This window comes from Sorex fumeus, unplaced genomic scaffold, assembly GCF_029834395.1.
Source record: "Sorex fumeus unplaced genomic scaffold, SorFum_2.1 ptg000008l, whole genome shotgun sequence".
Lineage (NCBI taxonomy): Eukaryota > Metazoa > Chordata > Mammalia > Eulipotyphla > Soricidae > Sorex > Sorex fumeus.
Genome location: NW_026606065.1, coordinates 28,005,164 through 28,031,246, shown reverse-complemented (window position 1 = coordinate 28,031,246; position 26,083 = coordinate 28,005,164). Strand labels below are relative to the sequence as shown.

General features: G+C 38.5%; 1 protein-coding gene across 1 annotated transcript in view; it reads right to left on the bottom strand.

Moving 5' to 3' along the window:
- Nucleotides 1-26,083, bottom strand: part of FGF14 (fibroblast growth factor 14) — a 624,624-nt gene that overhangs the window by 349,411 nt on the left and 249,130 nt on the right. The gene's annotated exons all lie outside the window — the stretch shown is intronic.

Genomic DNA, 26,083 nt, shown 5'->3' with positions numbered 1-26,083 from the left:
AAGGGCTGGCTCTCTTAGAACTGTGGGATGAGAAGAGAGGGGAAAAATTGCAAAATTATCACTAAATGCAGCACAGGAACACTGATGGCTTCAAACAAGCCAGGGCAGGCAACACTGAAAATATGGACACAAAAAGAACACTGAATGATGTCAAGAATTTGTTTAGTGTTTGCAAAGAATAACAACATAGAATGTTAAATGTGATGTAGGAAGGTAGACAGGGAAGGCCACCTCCCAAGGCAATGGCAAAAAACAGCCCTGCAGAAAACCAGGAAAAACTGGAACTAAACTTGATAAGACCCTCACCTATCTACATAACAGACCTAGAAAAGCTCCTACAGGAACAAAAGGCCAAGAAAGGAATTTCAAAAAAGACCATCACCATTCCCAACCCCCCTGGTAGCCTCCTTAGCAAAGGACTTTGAGCTTGGTAGAAGCCCACCGGGGGGCATGTTGGGAAAGCCTATAAAGGCCACCTTGAACAAAGGAAAGGGGCATATGCAGCCTGAGCCCCTGTGTTTTTTCCCCATGTGGCCAAACACATGGGGTGCCTGAGCACATGTGTTGCCTACATCTGCTTTTATGTCTAATGGCAGGGTATGTGTAGGGGCTCTCTCCGCCCTTGGAGAAGCTCGCATTCTCTCTTGAACAAGTTACTCTCTCTACCCTATTTCTCTCCCCTCTCTCTCTCATCTCTCTCTCACACCTATCATATATATATACATATGTAATAGGTTAGTAAATTTATGTACTCATAAATTTAATATTTATTATTTAAGAATAAACATAGTTGTCTATTTCTGTGCAAACATGTGCACATGCATCTGTGTATATGCCCTGAATATAGCAAAACATTAACAATTATTGAATCTGATATGGGAAAATGTTTCCAATTTCTATTTTTAAACTTTCCTGTAAGTCTGTTCTTTTCATAATGAGAAGCAAAAGCAAAAGTGTAGGTATCAGCCACTCCCTCGGAGAGATTAAAATTAGGTAGAGGTGAAGGTTGGGCGTTAGAACTTTTAATAAAATGCTGGCCAACTTCAACCATGAGTATGGATAGCGGACTCCAGCTGAATCTCACTAAGACAATGTTTATGAGAAACAGTCTCATTCCTGACGTTCCATTCACTCTCAACGGAACAAACATCTCTGAATGCAACAGTTATGTGTACCTAGGTTGAGAAGTCAACATGACAAATGACCTGCCACCTGAGTTGTGCAGGAGGAAGAGAGCGGCTTAAGAACGTTGAACGAGCTAAGAGATCAAAGAACCTCCGGCTCCGGGCACATCTCTTCAATTCCACTGTTCTTCCTGCATTAACATACACCTGGGCCCTACGAAAACAGGATGAGAACGCTATTTGGGTCTCCCAAAGAGGAATCCAAAGAGCTATGCTTGGAGTGTCACATTTCACTCAAATGAGAGAAAGAATCTGGAGTTCCGACCTCTGACCTCCATTGATGGTCAAGAATCAGGGATGCTGTTTCGTTTGCCAAGGTGTCGAAATCAGATGGGCTATACACATAATGAGATTTGAAGATGACCACTGGACTAGAGCCGTTACTGACTGGATTCCACAGGATGTTAAAGGACCACATGGCAGCCCACCTACAAGATGGTCGGACTTCTTCGTCAAGACCCTGAATGATCGGTTAGTGGCTCTTCATGTTCCTAGAACGAGCAGACACCATTGGGCTACACTAGCACGTGACAGGGATGAATGGAGACGTTACTGGCACCTGCTTGAACAAATTGATGAGTAACAGGATGTCAAGTAATCAAGTGATCAAGCAAATAAATTGTTCACCATATATCTCACAGTGGGCTATGCTTTGATCTCGCCTTCCAGTGTCCTGATCCAGCCAGCCAGCCCCAAGCATTTTCATCCCCTCCTCCCTGAGGCCTACACACCCTCCCATACTCCAGATCCATTGAGTTAGATCTTTAGGCAGCCCTCTGGGAAGTCACTGTCACTGACACTGTCTTCCCATTGTTCATCAATTTGCTCACTCGAGGGGGCCCAGTAATGTCTCCATTGTGAGACTTGTTGTTACTGTGTTTGGCATATCCAATACGCCAGAGGAGCTTGCCAGGCTCTGCCGCACAGGCGCACAGGCAGGATACTCTCTGTAGCTTACTGGGCTCCCTGAGAGGGGCGGAAGAATTGAACCCAGGTCGTCCAGGTCAGCTGCATGCAAAGCAAATGCCCTACCTGCTGTGCTATTGCTCCAGCCCTCTGGGAAGCCACTTCTTCAATTTATAAAAAACAGAGTTTTGTGCCACCAAACAAAAATCTTACCAGAGAGAGTCACAGGAGAACTGCCCCAGAGAATCACAAATGCATGCAAATTTAACTCCAGGGGGGAGGATATAGAGCAGCCCTGAGAAGCAGCCAAGTAAATAAAAAACACAGGAAATCAGCTTCCCTTCACTGAGGACCCAGAGCTCCCTTCCTCTCTCTCCTCACACCAACCACTGGGAAACTCAGCTCTGTAGGCCAATTACCAGGTTCCTTTGCCTTTGGCCATTGATATGGCCCAGTTAGTTTTCTTTATATCTCATATATGAACAGTCTGTTGGGAACCTTGGGCAGCCAAGGGATTGGGTTTGAAGTCCTTGGCTTCTAGGGGCTAGAGAAATAGTACAGCAGGCAGGGCACATGCCACTGACACAGATTCAACCCCCAGCACCACATATGACCACCTGCCCCACGCCCTCCAGGAATAATCCCCCAAGCATCAAAACAGGAGTAAACCCTAAGCAATGTAGGGTGTGGCCCCCAAACCAAAATAAATAAGAAATAAACAAATAAATGCTAGGCTTCTGAAGGAACCCTTTCCTGAGATACAACGTGAGACAGCGCTGTTTGGGAAGACTAGTTCCCCCTCTTAAAGAGCCTGCCCATAGTTCAGCTTCCTCTCTAAACTTTTCCCATGGAATCTTAGCAGCACATTGTCTGGTGGTAAAAAATCTGACAAAGGGCAATTGAAGTAGTAGTGCTGGCAATTCTCTTTTGCTCAGGATCCCAGACTTGACACTACCCAATAACCCCACTCCTTACACCTCAGGAAAACAGATAAAAAAATTTTATTTTTCTGTTTGCCAACAAAAAGTTCTATTTACCAGTCAACACCATTTTTTTTTTATTGAATCACTGTGAGATATACAGTTACAAAGCTGTTCACTACCGGGTTCAGTCATACAATGTTCCAACACCCATCCCTCCACCAGTGTGTATTTCCTATCACCAAAGTCCCCAGTTTCCCTCCTGCCACCCCACCCTGCCAGCCTGCCTCTGTGGCAGGCACTTTTATTCCCACCAAAAATTTAAAGGTGAAAAGGATTTGGTTTTGATGAATTGTTGACTACTAATAATTGTCATAAGAAGTCAGCATGGAAGAAAAACTTTAAACTTTGGAAATTTACTTCCCATGAAGAATTTTAATTTATCTTTTCTATGCAATTATATTCTGCTGATGAATGTCACTGTCACTGTCCTCCCGTTGTTCATCTGTCCTTCTGTTGTTCATCCCATTGTTCATTTGCTCGAGCTGGCCCAGTAACGTGTCCATTGTGACAATTGTTACTGTGTTTGGCATATCGAATACGTCACAGGTAGCTTGCCAGGCTTTACCATGTGGGCGAGATACTCTCAGTAGCTTGCCAGGCTCTCCAAGAGGGGCAGAGGAATCGAACTTGGGTCTACCATGTTGGACGCTTGAAAGGCAAACGACCTACCGCTGTGCTATTGCTCCAGCCCACTGATGAATATTATATGCTATATATTCCCTTCATGGAAATAAGAGTCACTATTAATCTATATATCCTTGCATTGAGTTCTGAAAATATTCTAAATTATACAGACCCCCCTAGGGCTGGAGCGATAGCACAGCGGGTAGGGCGTTCGCCTTACAAGCGGCCAACATGGCCGACCCGAGTTCGATTCCTCCGCCCCTCTCGGAGAGCCCGGCAAGCTACCGAGAGTATTCAATATGCCAGACACAGTAACAACAAAGTCTCCAATGGAGACGTTACTGGGCCCGCTCGAGCAAATCGACGATCAACGGGAGGGCCTTTACCTTTACCTTTTATACAGACCCCAATACTGCTATAAGTCATGGGAGCATATATCTGAGTTGAGAATCAGAATTGAAAGGAACCATTTTTGCTTAATAAAGTATATTCATATCATAGCTAATGTAATATGTCATCAAACTCCTAATAAAACTTTCCCCTTGTCTGAGTTAAAGATAACTAGACATCAAATTCAAAATATCTGTAACGTAGGCCAAACTGTCATTATAGCTTGTCTTCAAGGGAGCAAGGCAAGGCTAAAAATAATCTACTGAGAGAATCTTATTTTTTCATTTGAAGTCGTTTCAGTTGATTAATATCACATATAGATTGGCTAACGCAAAGTGAAACACCATTAATGACTGAATTTCTATTTGTAATTGCAATAAATCAACAGGCTATATTTGGAGACTTGGATTTTGTTCTTCTGAGATATTTTCTATTTAAAAGTAATAGGTTAAAAAGCAACTTATCTTATTCACAACATCATCCAAATAAAATGCCATCCAACACACTGAGAACTTCTATATATTCTGGAACTTTCTGTTTTACCTATATCAGGTTCATCTCACTCACATTTTGTGTAGAACTTCTGATTCTATTTGGCATCCTCCTTTTGTTCTCTTACAGGAACAAATACATCCATCATCACCCCAGCCGGCAGACCTAGGCAGACACCTTATTTTGATTCCGAAGCTTTCTGACAAACCTCCACATCTCCTTTGTCCACATCCATTATTTCTTTTTTTTTCAGACATGATGTTAGGAGCGTATCTCTCACTATTTATGGTGAATCTTTTCATGAGTTGAGTGTGAAAAGTCCTTTTGCTTTTTAAGAGATCTCTACCAGTATTCAACTGCTAAATCCAAGGGATATTTTTCAGTCCTTAGGAACTCCGACTTTTTGTAGCACTTCTTGCTACTGAAATTCCAAACAACTTTGTATAAGCACTATGATCATATTGGAAATAGTTCATTATACCTTTGAGGGGGTGTTTACGGGAGAACAATTTGGTCTTAGAAATATGATAGCAATTCTAAAATAAGCATGTTTAGTAATAAAGAGAAATACTGATTAACAACTTAACAAATGCCGTTTAAGTTCTTTCTATGTACTAGCACACTGGACCCTCTAATAACTCTGTGAGGTGGGTTTTTATATTTTCTGCCTTTTAAGAGAAATTTTAATGAAATTGCTCAAGGCTATAGAAGGAATGTGAATTTCAAGTGGACTATTTTCTATCCATCTGCGAAGCCAATGAAGCCTAGTCATCCATAAAATTCACCTGCCCAGAGTATTCAAGTCCCACACAATCAAATTAATTGGAATCTGGCTCTAAAGTACATTGCACACGCAAATAAAGATGAACAGGTCTGGGTGCAGCCCTAGAGGGCCTAAGTGCCACCAGGTATGTCCCCAAGGCCCCTTAAAAGCTACCAGTTGGCTTTGATCAGAGCAGCACCACATCCTCAGGCTCCAGAACTAACAGAAGGTACTATTGGCTGAGTATTGCTAGGAGTAGTTAGGAGGTCCTCTGAGCACTGTCTGGGACTCTAGAATAAAAGATGTGAGGAAGATGAAGAATAGGATGATGTGAAAGTGAAAGATAACAGAATGAGAGACAGTAGATTACTGAGAGTTTGGTAACGCACATTCTTAGAAAGGCACATTGATGCCAAGCAGCTTACCAGTTACCATGTTGGAATCAAAACACAGGAAGATTAAGGAATTATTGTAGCAATAAAATTAAGTCAGCAATAGGATTTTCTCATTCATATGCAGCCAACCTTGCCTACCACCAGACTGAGAAGTCACATTCACTTTGCTAGGTAAAATTACAAAGACGGTAGGAGAAAGAAAGCAAGCTTAATCAATAATTAAATTAAGGTAGAAAATGAACTTTTACTTAACAATAAGATATTAGAGAAAAAGCACTAGAGCAATTAATTAAAAAATATATAATGCTGCTGCTCTAAGAGTTTATCTCAGGGAGGAAGATTAAGTAAAAATTGATTTTTTTTGAGTGTTACTAACATTCAGAACATGGAATAGAGGCAGAACAGAAGTGGCAATAGCCAAAGTTTTCTAAAACCAGATTTATTAATTTTCCATTCCAAACTTTGCAAAGGCCTTTCACTATCCAATAAACCCTATTACTTTCTACTTTCATCTTGTTCCTTATATTGAAAGGTACTTTTGCATTGCCTATAACAAATGTCACTAACAGTTTAAAAGGTAGGAGATTTTTGATTCCTGATTCTTTCACTCACTCCCCAACCATATTTTAAAGCTCTCTGCATGCTGCAACCCTTTTTGGGTTTATTTTTAAAGAGTTGTGTGACAGTCTTTCACAGGATCAGAATGAAACAAGCTCAACCACTATGATTTGTGTGAATGAAACGTAAAGTGAAGGTGCCTGGACTTAAATGTATACACAGTGACCTGCAATGGAAACTTCCATGCATGTCATCATTCACTGTCTCCAGAATGCACAGTATGTTTTTAGTGACACTGATGTAGATGTGGATAAAAAGTATGTCCAGTCTTACTCTCCCAAATCCAGGTAATTGCCAGGATAAATGGATAGGAAAGAATAGTAACATGTTTTTAATTCTCACTTCTCTCTTTCTTTTGAGAGAACTGGGAAGTAAAAAAGCAGAAGTGAGAAGCAGAACTATTCATCTTCAGGAAAACTGAAGGAATTCCAGGTGTGGTCTCTAAGGAATAAAAAGAAAGGGTGAATAGAAATCTGTATCAACAATTGATAATAATTAAAGACTATTCCATTTGAATATGAACTTGTTTACCGGAAGAAACAGAAAGTTATTGTAGACTGAAGAGTGTGAATCAGGGGCATAAGACATAGAGGAAAATGTAATTTATAGAATGGAAATTATTTGAAAATTTTATAAAAGAATATAATTTTGACCACCAATATGAAGATAATTATACTCAATACCAGAGAAATGTTGGGATAGTATCATGATGGGCTTTTGTCAGAGTGAAAAAAGAATATAATGGAACGTTCATTTATCAATTTAGCAATAAAAGCCCATTTTTGTAGTTTTTATATTTGCTGTAATTTAACATTTAACATATAGGAAGTGAGATTCTTCTTGGACAACAAAGAAGGGAATAGACATAGAACATTCTGCAGGCTCATCTGTTTAAGTGATCATGATATATAGGCTAGTCTGTTGTTGATTTTTTAAGAACTGAAAAGTTAATATATTCCTTGTTTTCATCATGGTAGTTCCAACACTTTCCTTTGGTCTTTTTCTCCCTTTTGTTTTCTCCTGAGCCCATCTGCTTTTGTTCAGTTTTCTGAGGCTCTATGCGTTGTTGGGAAAGAAGTTCTTGAAAGCTCAATTTAAGAAGAAAACACTTTATCTCTTTTCCTCTCTTTTAATGAAATAATTCCTTTACACATTTTACCACTGTGGGACTTAAGGCTAAGAAGATGGAATCATTTTTTTGTGAGTATCAAAGGTGAATACAAATCCTAAACCAGAAATTCAGTAGATATGATAGCCATTGTTGTCTCAGCACATCATAGGGAAGGTCAACCATTCACGGATTACTTTAAGATGCTGGTCAAGGGCCTGAGACATAGTTCAAAGGTTAAAATTTTTGTCTTGCCTGTGGCCAATCCCAGTTCAATTCTCTGAACTACATGGTCAGGTAAGCACCCCTGGAAGCAATCCTGGAGCACAGAGTTGAGAGTAGCTCCCCAGCACTGAGCATCACCAGCTAGAGCTTATAACCGGGAAAAAATCTGGCCAAATAATGCCCTTTGTGACCAGTATGTCCATCGAAGCAGGAAACAAGAGGCACCAGTGTCCCTCTAGTGCTGCTGGTGATCCCAAACTAAAGCTTATTCTATAACCCCCATCTGACTCTGAACCCAAATTCTATTGAAAAGAAGTTTCCATGAATTCTAATGCATCCAACCTACTGAAGGTCTTTAAGGTGGATCACAAGGAGTCCGTCTAATGCGAATGCTGACTCTGGAAAACTCAGTTTGCAGCATCCCATGGACACTTGCTGATCACTCTATTTCATAGCAACTCCATTCCTGGGGAAGACTCAGGAAACCTAAAGCTGACTCTCTGGATGACTGATGATAGAGACAGATGTGTTCTTCTAGAGAAGTGATTTAGATTTCAGAACTTGAGTGGTTTTTCTGACTCTGGGAAGACTTTAATAGCATGTGGAACTCACATGACTGGAGAGATATTACAGCAGGGAGGGCATTTGCCTTGCACGTTGTCGACCTGGGTTCAATCCCTGGCATCCCATATGGTCCCCAAACACAAGACATGGAATACCATTTTGCATTATTTTTAAGCAATTCATAGTTTTTTTTGTCTCCTCAGAGAAGTAATCTTTTTGGCCAAAGAAGAGATTACTTATCCTTTATTTAAATCTCAACGTGACTAAGGATACACTTTTATAACTATAAAAAAGGCATATTCAAGGTGTTGTGTTGACCTAACACATTTCCATTTGAGTTGCTGCCAACAGAAACAGAGCAAGCAGGAATTTTTCAAACATCTACCATCTGGATGAAGCCCTATCTATTCTTCCTCCTACAATGACATTAAAACACATAGCTGGCCATTATTTTCTACACTCAATACGTTTAATTTCCATCAAAAATTTCCCACATACATATTATGAAAATATCCTTTAAAATATTACTTACTGAGCCAGTGAAATAGCACATTGGGTTGGGTGTCTGCCTTGCACATGGCTGACCCAGGTTCTATCCCTGGCATCCCATATGGTCCCCTGAGCACTACTAGAAGTGATTCCTGAGTGCAGAGTCAGGAGTAAGCTCTGAGTACAGTCAACTGTGATCCCCAAGACAAAGTAATCCACCAAATTACCCATAATACTTCTTATTTGTGATTTTATATTTGTGTTGCTTTCATTTTTAATTTTTTTTGTTTTGGGAGGTCACACCCAGCAGTGCTCAGGGATTAGTCCTGGCTCTGTGCTCAGGAATCATACCTGTTGGACTGAGGAAATCATATGGGGTACTAGGGATCAAACCCACGTCATCTGCTTGCAAGGCAACCGCCCTACTTGCTGTAGTATCTCCCCAGTCCCCTTTAAATCTAACAAATTAATTCAATTCACTCTTTGTTCAGACCTATTACACATAACATACAGGATGAGTTTGGAATGATTTATTCAAATTAAATAAGTTTATATAGAAAAAGTATGTAAAAATTTGTTTAGGAAGAATAAAACACAGTCAGATTTACAACAGACTTATTAAAATGCACTTTCATTTGGATCTATGTTTCTTAACCATGGGCCTGGAATATTACAAGGGTATCTGAGGTCTCACACAAAATGCATGTTACAGCATGAGACCAGGAGCCAGATGATAGAATGGAGTTTGTTTCCATAGGAGGTAAACAAAAGTCAAAAGGGGTCATAATTGAAAAGTGTTGAGAAATCGATTTAGATCATGCCAAATCTGTTTTTATAATAATATGTGTATACATACATTATATAAGTACATTAGGTGTGTGACCATATATATTGTAGGAAAGTATAAAGTCAGAATTTTCCATAGATAAAAATATAAGGTTGATGCCTTATCTGTAAATAATAATTGAGAAATCAGTATTTCTCGAGGAAAAGGAAATCTTTCATTCTACCAATGATGATTCCTTGAATAGAAACTTTAGTTAAAAATATCCCCAATATTTTTGGATCAATAAACCCTGACCTGATCATTGACTTAAAGGAGGCAGGAGGAGTGAGTGGACCGTTCCACTTGTGCTCACAAAAAAAATCAGACTTTTAGTTTCCATTTGCCATTTAACAACTTTGGCTTTGGTCCCTCTGCTAGGATTTCTGCAGTGGAGATTAATACACATGCTAAACAACACAGAAAAGCCTGCACCAAGAGCAGAGAGAAGACCCATGATAACTTGCTATTATCTGTTACCAGGTAACTCACACACTTTTCTCCTTTTGATCTTCTTCTGAAAAATGCACCTAACACTATGAATCAGGGAACTCCTGAATGGTTTCAGTATTGTGTGTGTGCTTTATATTTAATGGGATCACTGTAAGATACATAGCTATAAAGTTGTTCATGATAGGGTTGTAGTCATACCATATTCCAACACCTGTCCATTCACCAATGCACATTTCCCACCACCAGTGTCCCCAGTTTTCTTCCCACCACACCCCTCACCCCTGCAGCCTGCCTCTACTACAGGCACTTTTCTTCTTCACCCGACTCCTGACTCTTATTTCCTGTTGAGCATTACGGTTTGCAATTAAGTAGTGTGTTTTCCTGCTAAGATTTTCTTGCTCTTGGCAGATGTCCTTCTGCCAGCATCCTTGCCTAGTGCTGTGAGTTTTTCCTGAATGTGATCAAAAGAATGACGCAGACACGAATCCACTGAGGACAATGGATGGAAGAGTAGTGTCTCCTGACACCTCCAAGGCTACCCAGACCTATCCCGGAACTCAAGAATGAAAGTGATTATTTGCGTAGAAATATGATACAGCCAGTTCTAGGGTTCTAGGACAAGTATTTGTCCATGACACACAGCTAATACTAATCATGATGATAATTTCTACTTTGGTGCAGAACCCAGGAGAACAAACTCAGTGTGTTTCCTGCAGACACATTCCCTCTCAGGTGACAAGGCAGGTTCAGTAATGGGAGCTATTTGGGGCACCACGCTGAAATGCAACAACACAGAGTCACTAATGTCCCTTAACAATGATTAAGATGGCATCTAAAATGGAGAATTCAAAACTGACAATTTGTGGGGCTCTTCTTACAATGTCTCTTAAATGAGATTTTTAACATTCATTTTTAAAACTGGAATGATAGCACAGCGGGTAAGGTGTTTGCCTTGCATGCAGCCAACCTGGGTTTGATTTCTCTGCCCCTCTTGGGGAGCCTGGCAAGCTACCGAGATACCCTTGTATCTCACTTGCATAGTAAAGACTGACAAGCTACCTGTGATGTATTCGATATGCCAAAAACAGTAACAAAAAGTCTTACAATTTGTTGTGAGATGTTACTGGTGCCCGCTCAAGTAAATCGATGAACAAGGGAAGACAGTGCTATTTTTAAAACTTCTCTTGGTAAAATGTTACTGGACACATAGAGACTATAAAACTCAAACCTCTTCAGTATCTCTACTCAGACCAAATTTTCTTGCTAAAAAACCACCAAAGCAGAATGAAAGGTCTAGTACACTGGGTAGGGCACTTTCCTTGCACCCAGCTGACCTAGGGTCCAGCCCAGGCTCCACACATGGTTTCCAGAGGCCTCAGGTGTCAGCCCTTAGCACAGCTGGGTATGCCCCCCCCCAAAAAAAAATCAAAGAGCATTCCTAAAATCTTTTTACAAAAAAAAATACAACAATTATGCATCTTGGACTCTTTGCTTCTATCTGCCTCAACGGAGATCTGGTATCAAATCTTTCTTCTAAAGCAAAGCTCACCTGAAGTATGAAAATCTTCTATCTATTGTGTGGACACATACCACATTTGAAGAACAGGATTGCAAGACAATTATAAGCTATGTTATGAATTTTCACTAAAATTTCCTGTATTTGCAGGTTGTATTTATTACAGGAAGCATGGAGAGCATTAAAAATACACAATAAAAATAATAATAAACACTTTTAAAAAAATCTGTAGAGGTGGAGATAGAGTTACAGGAAGTTTAAGTAGCATTATTCGAAGTCACATTAAACTGCAAAGTTGAAGGCTGAATTAGGCAGTCTCATTAAAAGTTTGAGCTCATGAATGTAACACTGATCTGTTTCATATTAACCAAAATAAAAACCAAAACAACATGAAAGACCCACAGAAAATAATCAGCTCCAATACACCCACAGCATTGCTTTGAAAATAGGTCCTCTTATTCAGAATGCTTTAATTGCAAAAGACACTATGGCAACCAGCACAGTCCTGCTGGAAGAATTAGTTCTTCTAGGATCAACATAGTCAGTCAGCCTAGCTATACACCAGCCCACAGATTAAATCACTAAGCCCTAAGAAGGGGAAAAAACCCCCAAGATTCATAAAGTAAGTCCACAGAGATTTCCACAAGAAAGAATCTATAGTAAGGCCCACTGATACAAATATTTTCTGTTGTCACTTTGAAGAAAGTGAACCAAAAATCCAAGCAAAAAAAAAAAGTCTTCTATCTTTTTCCCTGGTTTTTATTGTAAGTAGTTCGAATATATTTTGCTTTTATTTGTTTTTTTTTATTTGGGACCCATACTTTGCAACACTGTTAATAAAAATTATAGGATTTATTCCAGATAAAAATAATTATCCAGAATTATTCCCTCTCTGTCTCTTATCCTAGACTAATGAACATGCCAGAGTTTTCACCAAGGCAAGGAAAAATATTGTCATATTTGATTACCAGCATTTATAAAATTGGTGATAATAATAAGAATCTGAAAATAGGTCTTCCTACCCATAACATCTTAGAAACAGCAATGAGGTCACTCCTAAACTCTGCGAAGTTTTGAATGCTGACCACAGTGTTTTTGCTTCACAGATACATTAATACAACGATGCTTTCATACTTCTGCACCCGCCATCACTCCTGAATAAACTTTTCATTGTTTTTTCAAGGTGTGCACTGTATGTAGCTGGAAACAATCTCATGACTAACATCTATCTTTTTTTTTGGGGGGGGGAATGAAATCAAGGTAACTGAGAAAGGTTGAAAGCTGACATTTATAATGAGATCATGTTTTCTGAATTCACAAATTAATCACAACACTTTCCTCTAGAGACACACTGCATCAATAACTTATATGACAAAGAAAATCTGGAGATGGCATAGAAGCGTCTAGACTTTAGGATATTGCATCATAATGCACTAATATGCAACAAAGCTATCTGTTCATATGCTTGACACAGCCAGAAGACTGGATCCCAACACTTCTAACACTGCACAAGGGTATGAGGCGGGGAATGAATCTAAGCTAGCTGAAACCTACTTGTTCTGAACTTTTCTGGTCTGAAACCATGAAGTTCATACACATGTTGTCCTATCATTGTGTTTCTGTTGTTCTATTATGTAAAAGGTCAAGTTCCTCATTGGAAAAGACTTTCTCTGAAAGGACTAGATTGTTTCATTGTCAATGAAAGATATCTGACCTGAGATCAGGTTTGTTGGAATGGAAGGTGAAACTCATCTAGGTTGAAGATCTCAGGTTGATCCAGACATACCATAGACAAAAGATGTCAAGGTATTAGGTCTTCCATCCCTATTATCACAAGATACTCCATAAGTTTTCATTGTTAACTGCGATATTAGTGGAGTTTACATTAAAAAAGAGTGAAAAACTAGGTGCCTCCCCAAGGCTAGAGTGGGAACAGCCTATGTGTGAGGGGGATGGGGATGTTGGTTAAAAGCCATGTGGCATCCATTTCCCAGCATCTCTTTCAATGATGTGACTGTCCAAGCGCCTGAATAAGTCAGAGAACACCTTAGCAAAGAAAAGGGTACCATTAAATGTAAGTTCATTTCTTTAAATAAATCCAGGAATCGCTATGCCATTATATAAAGCACAATTATTGTGGGATATGAAACTATGAATTATAAACAATGAACATAAATGACTATAATTGGTATTGTCTTATATAACTAATCCACTTTTCATTTTCAGTTCTGACTTTGTAATTTTTCTGGTGTCTATGATCAAATCTAAACCATATCTGCCTGAGTACATGGCATTTGGATCATTCATCACTGTATACATTGCAAGACAGAAATCATGTTTCTTATTATTACCCAGAATGTAGAACTCCCTTTGCCAGCCTACAAATACCTTGCTGTAATGCATCCAGATATGTCCTGGGTCCTTTAATGAAGTCATAGGGGGCTATCACAGAGGGGGCTCTGCTCAACAGACTTAAGTGTGAATCTTGCTTCTTCCATATGGGAATGTGGTGGAATGTGAAAAATCAGAGCTTGTCTGAGCCTTAGTTTTCTAGTCTATGAAATGGGGAGAATGCTTATCTTATGGAGCTGGTGTAAAGACTGGAGGTAAATTCTATTAAAAACTCAGTAAATTGATGAACAGACCAGTAACAATTTGGAGAGATAGTATAGCATATGGGAAAATGATGGAAATCTTTACATAAAAATGAAACATTGCTATGAATAAAATAGCTACACAATACCTGGCACTCATTTAATATTGTTCTTCTATTTCCACCAAAGTATCAATGTACAATCTATTATACATAATATTAGACGTTGAAGTATCAATGTACAATCTATTATACTTAATACTATACGATAGATCATTAGAGATTATCCCAAGAGGCATGTCCCCCAATTCACCAAATATTTTTATTTTCCTTCTTTCCTTTCCATACTTTGAAATTACTCGTAAAGAAAATGAAGCTTGTCATTTCACAGCTTTAGAAACCAAAGCTTAAAAAATTACTATGGGAGGTGGGGTATGGTGCCACCAGCAGGTCAATCTGTATCTGTGAGGCAAATGCATCAGCAGCCTGATGGCGCCTTCAGACTTCCAGATACCCCAAAATTGCTGCTGTGCTTTTGGCCAGACCCAAAAAACTTGGGAAAAGTTTACCAAGAAAGTAAACGGCCGAAAGTTAGGTATGTGGGAGACACACTCACAAACCACCTCTGGTTCAGCTATATAATTGGAGGCATGGCCTCTCTGACCATGATCCCAGAGACTCAGAAACAAATCTCGAAACCCAATGGCTTTTGGCAGAAATGCGTCCGGCCCCTACAGTAGGTTACTGGCACCGGGCCACCCCAGGTGGGAATAGGTTTTGTGCCTTGGCCTGTTCCCTCTGGTGGCCTGGTGGCCGTCATCCTCAAGAGGCCACTGGACAGTCAGGTTTGGGCCCGCAGTGACAAGACACGTGGGGCCTCAAGGGATGGGGGTGAAGCCGGCCCTTTCCTCCCTGTCCCAACAAGACCCGAATCACCGCCCAGAATGGCCTCTCAGGTTCCTGATCAAGCTGCTTAATGGCCATGATCCCAGAGACTCAGGAACAAATCTCGGAACCCAGCAGATTTTGGCAGAAACCCCTACAGATTTAACTGTTAAAATTTCAGTATTTCAAAACCACATGGCCACTACTGCAGTCGTGCGACATTATATGTTATTTATAACCAGCAATAGAAAACAAATTATTTATTGTTGCCTTTTTGGCAGATCTGAGTGTTGGGGTAAAATCCCAAATAATAATGGTGGGTCTGGTGTGAAAATATTGAATGTAATCAAAGTAGAGAAAGAGTAATGTAGAAATCAGCTGCCCACAGGTATGGGGAGGGTGTGGGATGGGGGTATACTGGGGTTTTTGGTGATGAAGAATGGGCACTGGTGAAGGTGTGGGTGTTTCATTGTATGACCAAGATTTAAACCCAAAAGCTTTGTAACTGCTCTCATGGTGATTTGATAAATAAAATTATTAAAAAATGAAGAAAAAAATTACTATGAATCAACCTCAGCATTGTGTTACCTGGTCTTGGTAAAGAATAATGAGAAAGTAGAAATAATCGAAATGTTTTTTAAAGAGATGTGATATTTACAATGAAGAGATAAGGATAATAAAATAGATTAAAACCTCAAAATGTGTACAATACTGTTGTGAAGAGCACCAGTTACAACTTAACTGAAATCCTGCCTGTTTCTCTCTCAATTTTCCACCTATAAATTGAGCTTTATGGAAATTCAAAAAAAAAGTAACAGCATTTATTACCAAATTAATGTTGTAATTAGCATTCACATATTATTTTTTTTCAAAATTTGATTAAAAAGCAAGCTCAAGCTCAAATTTACCTAAACACATTTATGAAATATTAGTTCATTATGAAGTGTTAGTTCACCTAAGGATAGATTTAATATTATACTGCAAATTTAAAGGGTCTAGATAGAAGCAAAATTGTAAAACAGAGCATGAATATCCTCAAAACTTAATTGCCATATTTGACCCTCCTATAGCTTACAAAACTCCCATTTTAAATAAGTATGCATGGCCATTAACAGTTTTCTTTAAAATTGTATAGATTTTCTCCCTTAGTTCTAGTTTTCAAAAATCACAGGAACGTATTCTAGTCTACTGGGCTTGGATCAAGAGACCACTCCTGGTACAACCAGTATTGGTCCTGCAAGACAAAGGATGCTTCAAATGATGGGAAAGACCTCTTCTGGGAGAGGAAGTGCATAGCAGCTCAGGGTCCCTCCAGCAGCATCAGAGCCACACAGCTTTGTTCTGGTTTGGTATTTTCTATCCATCAAGTCTTGATTTGTTAAACGGGAGACTTCTTTTTCGTGATTTTTTATTAAGAATACTCATGAAAATAAAAATCAGAAAAAGTTTGTGGATTAATAAAGCAATTCCCAAGCATTTTCACTCAGTGGATCCTAAAAGATAAAAAGCCTTTGTGATAGTGGGCTTTCTCGCTCAAAGATCTCAGCATTTTGCTGTATAAATGGCCAAAAATCCAAGGAGGATGGTCTCTCATCTGGAGGAGTCCTGTTCTCATTTGAACACATCTCTCTCAATCTCTCTTTTTCTTCTCTCTCTATCTCAAATTTTCCTAAGTAAATTTCTTTAACTAAACTACTTAACTAAAAATTCAAAGGAAATTATTTTTGGATGAAAACTTTCTCTAGAGAGAGAAATGGTGGAGTTTTTAAAAAATTACATGATTTTAATGCATTTTGGAAATAGATCAAATTCAATTGCATAAGCCTCTTCTAAGTATATGTATGAGTTAGCATTATTATTTAGATATTGGGATGCTGAATCATTATGCACCGAAAAAAATAAAAAGCAAGCATTCTCTAACTTACTGCATAAATTTATGTATCTACCACTAGAGGGCAGAAATAAGGCTGGTTTTGATGGGGGAACGGTTTTTAAAAGGAGAAAATTCTTATTTGGCATACTGTCTGGGTTAAGATATAAAGATATGAGATCTTTACATTTTAAAATAAAAATATATTCATAGCTAACCAATGGCGACTTTGTTCTGTTTTCATGCTCTTAAAAAAGTCATCATAAGAGAGAATAGAAAAATCAATGGGACATACAAATTCACATAGGCCAACCTAAACATACCAGCCCGACAGCATGCAGTATTTTACAAAAGGGCAAAAGCATTCCTATTTGTCGAAATCACATTCAGAGTCTTTAAGGTAATCTCCTAATAATAAATCACTGAGTAAAATATAGTTCAAAAACTGTTCTAGATCTTTCGTTTTCTTCCCCACAACCCCTGTTCTAAATCTTCGAAGTATCAGGTATACCTTGCATTGAGAGTTAGCAAGGGCAGCACTGGTGTAAAAATAGGATGTGATTTGATAACAACTTCACACAATAGAGAGTTTCACTCTGCTTACCAAGTACCTCCATCTTCAACAGCTGTTTTACTTATTAAAATACAAGAAAAACTCCAGAAAAAGAAATCACTCCCTAAACTTTTCATCCTGGATGACTGATGTCTAATAATAGCTATGATTACGTTTGATAGCTTCAAGAATTTAGACTGTTGTATAAGGAGAGAACCTTTCATAGCCAGTTATCCCACAGGTGAGAGAAACAAAATTGACTTCATAGACAGTTTGCTGAGTTGCATTTAATGCAGCCAAAGGGGTATAAGGTAAAGCACTAAAAAACTGGACTTCAGGGAACCAAGTGAATACTGGAGAGGGTAAAGGCCATGGTTGTTCCTAGAGTTTCATATCTCCATTTCCCTCTTGTGTCCAATCATTTATACGTAGGGCGTATCAAGAATAATATCAAAGCAAAGCTTGCCTTGATTTAATTGAAATTTCAAAATCAAAGAAGTGCAAGTAACTCACAACAAGGAGCTAGAGATTTTCACAGAATCACTCTGCTCAGCTGCTCCCGTTGTTGCCTTTAAAATATACACTTTGGTGCAAGTGCTGAACTTTGTAGTGTGCCTGTCAAGTTAACAGGGGTGTGGAGGAGGGATGGGAGTGGGGAGGGAGTGTGGGAACCCTGGTGGAGGGAAGTTGATACTGGTGTTGGGATTGGTGCTGAAATATTATCTGCCTGAAACTCAATTTTCAATAACTTTGCCAACCATAGTTTTTTAATTAAAAATATGAGATAGATAGATAGATAGATAGATAGATAGATAGATAGATAGATCCCTTGGTCAGTAAAAATAGTGTAGGGAATATACTGACCTCAGTCAGCTCCCCTGCACCATGTATGGTCCTACAAGCAGTCAGGAGTGATCCCTGAACACAGATCCAAGATAAGCCCTGAACAAATCAGAGTGTGGAACAACCCACCACCAAATACAAATAAGTTTGTCTTTTTTAAATAAATAAATAAAATTGTTCCATTGTACACACACAAAAAAGGATGCTTTATTGCTCCTTCAAATCTTTACTTTCCAAATAAAGATTTGGCGATGTTTCCTTCTAAGCAGCATTGCTTCCTTTCCAGTCCCAGAGGTGGTCATTTGGTCCAAGTTGAGATTCCATCATGTTTCATGGACAAGCCAACTGAAGTGGCCATTTACCAATTTACCTTTTCACTGCAGATCATGCATGTTGCTGGATTTTTTTCAGAACCAGCTCATCTCCAGGTCCAAACCTCCCAGGAATATTTCCTCCAACAAATGCTTTCAAATGTTCAGTTCTTTAGGGTTCCAGAGTGATAATATAGTGGGGAAGGTATTTACCTTGCATGTGAATGACCTAGATTTGCTCCCTGACACCCCATATGGTCCCTTAAGTCTACCAGGAGTGATCCCTAAGCACAGAGCTAGGAGTAAACCAGGTGTGGTCCCCAAACAAACAAATGAATGCTTTATTTTCTAGGATTCCTCACATTAGTATTTTTTCAAGGTATGCAGAGAAGATCACAAACTTTTCCATGTGATAAAAGAACTATCATACCTCCTACACAATTTTTGTTACTTGCTTTTATAAAATATAATACACATGTTATATATGTGTATATAATACATGTACATAATATATGTACATTATAATATATATGTCCCTGAGTTGCATTAGATATATGCAATGTATCTATGTTTAAATATCATATTATTATACTTGGTTTTACATTGGTATATAGAATAGATGTATATTGTAGTAAACATGCTATATGATTGCTATATGATTCTATAGAATCCGGAGTTCCAACCTCCGTCAATGCTCAAGAATCAGGGACGCTGTCTCGTTTGCCAAGGCATCGAAAATCAGATGGACTGGACACCTAATGAGATTTAGAAACGACCACTGGACTAGAGCCATTACCAACTGGATTCCACGGGACGTCAAAAGATTGCATGGCTGCCCACCTACGAGATGGTCAGACTTCTTCGTCAAGATCCTGAACGATTGTTTTGAGGCTCTTCATGTTTCTAGAACGAGCAGATGCCATTGGGCTACGCTAGGACACGACAGGGATGAATGGAGATGTTACTGGCGCCCACTTGAGCAAATCGATGAGTAACGGGATATCAATTTATTAAGTGACGTGCTATATGATGTTTATATTAATGTATGTTTATATAATATAAAACTAATATTATATTTATATATTATAAGTGATATTTAAGTATATAGAAATCTCTGTTCATATATATACATTTTTATTCATATAGCATGAACAAATGAAGATAAACTATTAAGACTATGTCAAACATTTTCAAACTAATTATGACTACCCATTAAAATATTACCACTGATACATCCCCCAGGTAAGTAAACACTTCTTTTTCACTTTACACATTAATAAATAAGATAATTAATGCAATATTATAAGAACTGAGCAACTGTAAGACCAAAGGGAGCTTACGTATGCCCTGATGTCCTTCAATTTGTCTATCAGCTTTAAATGGTCTATTTTTTAAGTGTGGAGAATGTCTGCTGTAGAAATAAAATTTTTCCAAATGCCACTGATTTCTTCAAAGAGTTCTATCTTAAAAACTTCTTAACTTGGTCTGTCAAGAAAAAAAATCAATTTTTACCAAGGTTAAAATATAGTTAAGACTCTAAATGGTTTATTTTTAACCCAGGATCCTACTAATTTGATAGTCAGCTTAATTTCAAAATCATTTCTGAACCCCAAAAGCACTGTCTTTGAAATCTCTGCCTCACCATATGTCCAGTCTACCACCCCCCATACCCCAAAAGCAAAACAAATACTATTTCTCTTTTGGGTAGAACATGGTTCCTATGGAGGTACAGTCTAAAGATTCAAGCAGTGCAATTTAAAATGGATCTAGAAAAACAAAAGGAAAAAGGATGAGTTGGGAACTTTCTTCACATTCTGGCAATGAGAAGAGTGCCTGGAGTCTGGTTGCAGACAGGAGAGGTGCCCAGGAGTTGTGCCAGCAGCAGGGAGCAGGGTTCTTGTCCCTGGCCTTTCAGTGGTGAGAAGATATTTGCACTGACACATGTGAGGTTCTGGATTTCATGGGCCTCTCTAGGCCTCCTAAAATAACACTATTTAATTTCCTACAAAATGCAAGTGCTTCAGATTATCACGAGAAATGCCCTCAAGTTTTAAAACCAGCATACTTTACTTTGACCCTTTGTGCTTTGAAAAAAAAGCAACGGGGTCAGAGAGATAGTAGAGTTGCGAAGCATATATAGTGCTAAGCATGGAAGCCACTTGTTCTATATGTGCCTGACTGAATTTAATCCTAAAACCTTGTATGTTCCCCCGGATTCTGTCAGGAGTGATCCCTGAGCACTGCAGCCCCCAAACCAAAAAGAAATAACCAAAAAAACAACAATATTAAAAAAAAAAACAATTGAACCACAGAGCTGGCTCATGGATCGGGGGTACCTGCTTAGCACATGCAAGATCCCAGGTATGAACCCTAGCACCTCAGGACACCTTGACGAGACTCCACAAAGCTGTATCACTGGGCTAACTCTGAGCACTGAACTACCTGGTTGACTAAAACCTCTAGAAGTCTCAGGAGCCCCTCAGCACTGTTTGGGAGGTTACATCCCCCTCCCACTTTAAAAACATTTTATCTGTGGCACTGTGATTCACTGTGCTGTTGATGATAGGGTTTCATGCGTGTTCCAAGCACATATCCTCCAACAGACACACTCCTCTCCACTGTGAAAACATTGTTCCTCCTCGTGTCTCCACTGTGGCCCACACCACGGTTAGCAACCAATTATTTTGAAATAGTAAGAATACAAACCAATCATAACTTTGTCATTAAGTTTTGGTCTATTGTATCTATCATTCTCCAAGATTTACTAAAACACTTGATTAGATCTGGATATATATTTTTAAAATTTATTTTGCATCAAACTATCTAAAAGAAATAATGAGTAGAAATCAAGTATATAAAACTAATTAATTAGTATTTTATTAATATAAATTGATTGAATATTTACTTACTTATGAGCTATTATATAGCAAAGGGATAAGAACAGAACCTAATGTTTGAAAAAAATTTGGAAAAAGTAGTCTTCCTTCCCTCTATTCCTCCAGTTTATTCCTGAACTTTATCTTATTTGTAAAGAACTGGAAAAATCCTGTTCATCATTAGGTGATGTAAGGAAGTAGTTGTAATGTAACAAATCTTTAACAGTTTGCCTTGTAATCAGAAAACTCTTCAATTATCCTGTGAACCAAGAAGCCTCTTGGAAGACTTCTGGGAAATGATCTGTTTGAAAACTGAATCATTACAGTAGCTATCATCTGGTATAATTCTGGATCATGTGCTATGGATGGAATATTTGTGCTGCTTGAAACTTCATTTCTAGAATTGCTGATCTCCACTATGACAGCCTTCCTTAGCTCTGGGAGACAATTTAGTCTGTAGGGGTGAGTTCCCACAATGACAATAGAGTCCTTGTGAGTGATACAAGAAAAATTCAAGTCTCTGTCTCTCTGTTTTTGTCTTTCTGTCTGTCTGTCTCTCTCTCTCTCACATACTCACACACTCTCCCCCAGACAGCCCCCACACACACACACCACACACAACTTCTTTCTCTCTTCCTCAAGACAGTCCATAGCACCTGCACTTCTGACAAGCAACCTCTCAGAAAGTTTCTGTTGTGCAAGCAATATGCTCTGATATATTTTAGGAACTCCTCAGGAGGCCAATACCTAACCATCAATACAGAAGACAATTACTGCAAACCTTAAATATGCACAAAACATCTGAAGTCCAATAAATTTCATGATTTGTTTACAAGCTATGAAACAAAATACCTAAGCTTTTTCTGGCATCCAATTAAGTGATTAGTTGTTACTATTGTATGTTAAACTGTAGTAAAAATTGAGCCATTTAACACACATAAAATGGACAAATCTAAATTAAGAAGAGTGAGAACATTACAGAGTCTTAACTTTTTAAATCAATCAAATCTATTAAGCAAAAACAATTATGAGAAGTTATGTCTGGAAATCGTTCAAATTCTTTGGTTTCCCCCCGCCCAAATACTTTAACTGGAAGTCTGTGCCATTGGCATTCAATATACAATAATTTCGTCCATGTTAGTATGCTATTTGTTATAATTTTCAAGAGCTTTTATGATATGCTTCAAAGTAGTTTAAATGCATTAGAATCAGGGCCAGAGACCCAGTACAGTATGGAGGGCACTTGCCTTGCATATGACCAACCCAGGTGCAGTCCTTTGCACCAAATTTGGTCCCTCAAACTTCCTTGGAGTGACCCCTGAGCACAGAGTCAGGAGTGAGCCCTGAGCACAGGGCACAGGGTCAGGAGTGAGCCCTGGCCATCACCAGGTGTGGCCCAGAAAGACAATTTTTTTCTCGGCAATTCTAGAAAACTGTGCAAGGAAAATTCCCGTGCAAGGAAAGCACCCTACCAACTGTACTATCTCTCCAGCCAAATATTTGCATTATTTTCAAACCTCCAGGTGATATCACTGGCTTTCAGTGGACCATGGATGGTCAATATGGAAAACTACAGATTTCCACTTAGCTCCTCTCTGTCCACACAAGCACTCAGCTAAATCACATGTTCATAAGATCTACATTCATAAACAAGTGCCATAACTTTGGAACTTCAGTGCATTATTTAATCTGTCACATTTTTGTCTCCTATTCCTTATATTACAAAAGTTGAAGCTTAAGTCATCAGCATAAGGGCACATGTAAACTTTCATCTGAACAAGGAGCATGTACAAGAGAAATAAAGGTTTAATAAATACAATCTAAATCAGAAAAGTTGGATCATTCATTTTGAAAACAAATTCCAATGTATCAATTTATGTAAAATATATTATAAAAAGGCCCTCCCGTTGATCGTCGATTTGCTCGAGCGGGCCCAGTAACGTCTCCATTGGAGACTTTGTTGTTACTGTGTCTGGCATATCGAATACTCTCGGTAGCTTGCCGGGCTCTCCGAGAGGGGCGGAGGAATCGAACTCGGGTCGACCATGTTGGCCGCTTGTAAGGCGAATGCCCTACCCGCCCAGGGCTGGAGCGATTCGCCTTACAAGTGGCCAACATGGCCAACCCGAGTTCGATTCCTCCGCCCCTCTCGGAGAGCCCGGCAAGCTACCGAGAGTATTCGATATGCCAGACACAGTAACAAAATATATTATAAATACAAGTGATATGTCATAGTATAAGTATCATATATTTCTGGGGTTTTCCATAGTAATATATGATACAAAATTCCAAAATACACAGTCCTAGGTTTTGTTATGTGATTTGACTAGTAACAGATGATTTTGGATGCCAACAGCCATTATCTTCTTTTTTTCAATTCTAACAGAACCTCAGTTTCATTCAAGGTATTGTGGGTGGGAGCATGAATCATGCCACTTGGAAGAGATTGAGCCCTTTTTAGTGCTACTATGCAAATCCTAATTAAGTTTAAACAATCCCGATTGTTGTTTTTCCTTGCCAATGGATAGATCTGGAAATGGGCACAGGAGCCAACTAGTGGCTCACTTTCACTATAAGAGAAAGTGAGCTAGTCAAGGGAGTGGGGGGTCCTTTGGCCATTGTTAGGAAATACTTGGACATTTTTCCATTCCTGGGTGCAAAAGCCAATCTATCAAGAGTGGCAGAGTAAAAATATGGGGGGGGAGAAGGGGAAATTCTGATGAATGTCATTAAGCTGGTGAATCAGGCAACTCTAGTACTTTCCTGACGCCAGATTTCTTATTTGAATTTCAACAAATTTTAATTGGGTTTTCTGATTCTGTATTTTTAAAATATGTTAAATCACATGAGCCATGTCTATTCTAAGTATGCATTTTCCTACGACATATTAATTATACCTTTAACAACAATCTTTATTCTCCAAAGGCCCTGCACTTTTCATGGCACATAGGAAAAGTAGAAATAATATGCTTTCTCCTGAAGGCTGCATTAAGTTCCCAAACTATCTCAGAAATGATTGCCCCATTAATAAAATTAATCATTTTAATCAGTTACCTTTAATATATTTTTGGAACAGAAAATTCTGTCAAAAACAGTGTTTAGAGAAATATATAAACATGATCTTATTGGAGTATGAAATTCACTTGTAAAACGAATTTAAAAAAAACTGAAAACATCCTTACAAAATCACTCCAATTTATTTTTCAATAAAATTCTATTCAAACCCCAGAGATTGTGCACCAGGGCAATTATACTGTGTCATAAGAGACCAAACCCAACCTAGCACTCTGAGAAGCAAATTACTAAATTCAATGACTCAAGAATTTTTATATTCTGCAAGTATTGTTCTTGTGAGTCATAGGATCTTTCTGGTGATTAGTCCAAAGTCACTTCATGTTAGCTATCAATGTCAAGGGGAAAAACAGAGTTTTGTTCTATTTTATCCTTTTCATTGCAATATACACAATATGTGATTTAGACATAGCAAACGGTAGTGTAGCCTGATTATAGCAGGCCTTGGTAAGGTCTTGAAAAAGAAATAAAAGTGAGTATTGGCATTGGGGAATGTCAGAGCATTTTAGGCAATGAGCACCAAAGTTTTACATTCTAAGTCTAAGTTCTAGGCCAAACATGGATATGATATGACAGCATATTGCAGCTAGTAACATATCAGTAAATGTGGCTTTTTTTTATTGATTGGCATGTGTTAGGGAACTCAAATAACAAGGTATTTCATAAGTTCCCTATTCATCCAACAACTTCTTTTTTGTTGGACCAAAGACTTATAAACAAAAATTATAAAACCAAATTATATAACCAAAGAATTATAAAGAATTAAATGTCGCACCTAGAAGATAACCTTTGCTAAACTCTCTAAGTAAGAAAATGCAGGTCAATCAGGTGACATAACTATATCTCTATAGACTACTAAAGGCATCAATTCTAGATCTCCTATCTCAAATACCTCTGCTTCTCCAACCACACACATCCTGCAACTTAAACAACAGCAACAATAATAATACAGATTATGCCTATGTTCAACTTTTCAAAACAAAACTATGAGGTACATGTATTTCACCCAAACAAGAATCCTAATGATTATATTCATTTATGAGGAGCATTAATCAAATGGATTTATGCTTTTATTTACATTGATGAAAATACATTTGTGTTTAAGTAATAAGGCATGCTGTCACAAAACAGTGGTAGACAAAAGAGATGGGAAAAAAATTGAAGCGTTGTTAGAAGTAAACTAATCCTTTATTCCCTTTTAGGCTCTGTCAGTATCTTGAAACTAAACTCCGACTTGAGCCAAACTGAAGAAATGAAAACATCCACCAGAAACCCCCTTTGAATCAAGTTTTATGCCAGTCAGTGGCTAGGAAACATTTTGTTGGTTTATTTTAGGTCAAACCTTTTTGCGCTTGTTATTAGCCCTTTATAATCATACTAGAGGCTGCAAATGCCTGGGGTGTCACTCACCTTGGTGTTTCCCTGGACAATTAATAGATTTTAAGCTAATAATAAATAAGACTGAACTAGTCCTTGGAATTCTTATTATGACTTCAATATGCCCTTCAGCAGTAACTGTCAGAAAAATGAAGTAAGAGAAATATACT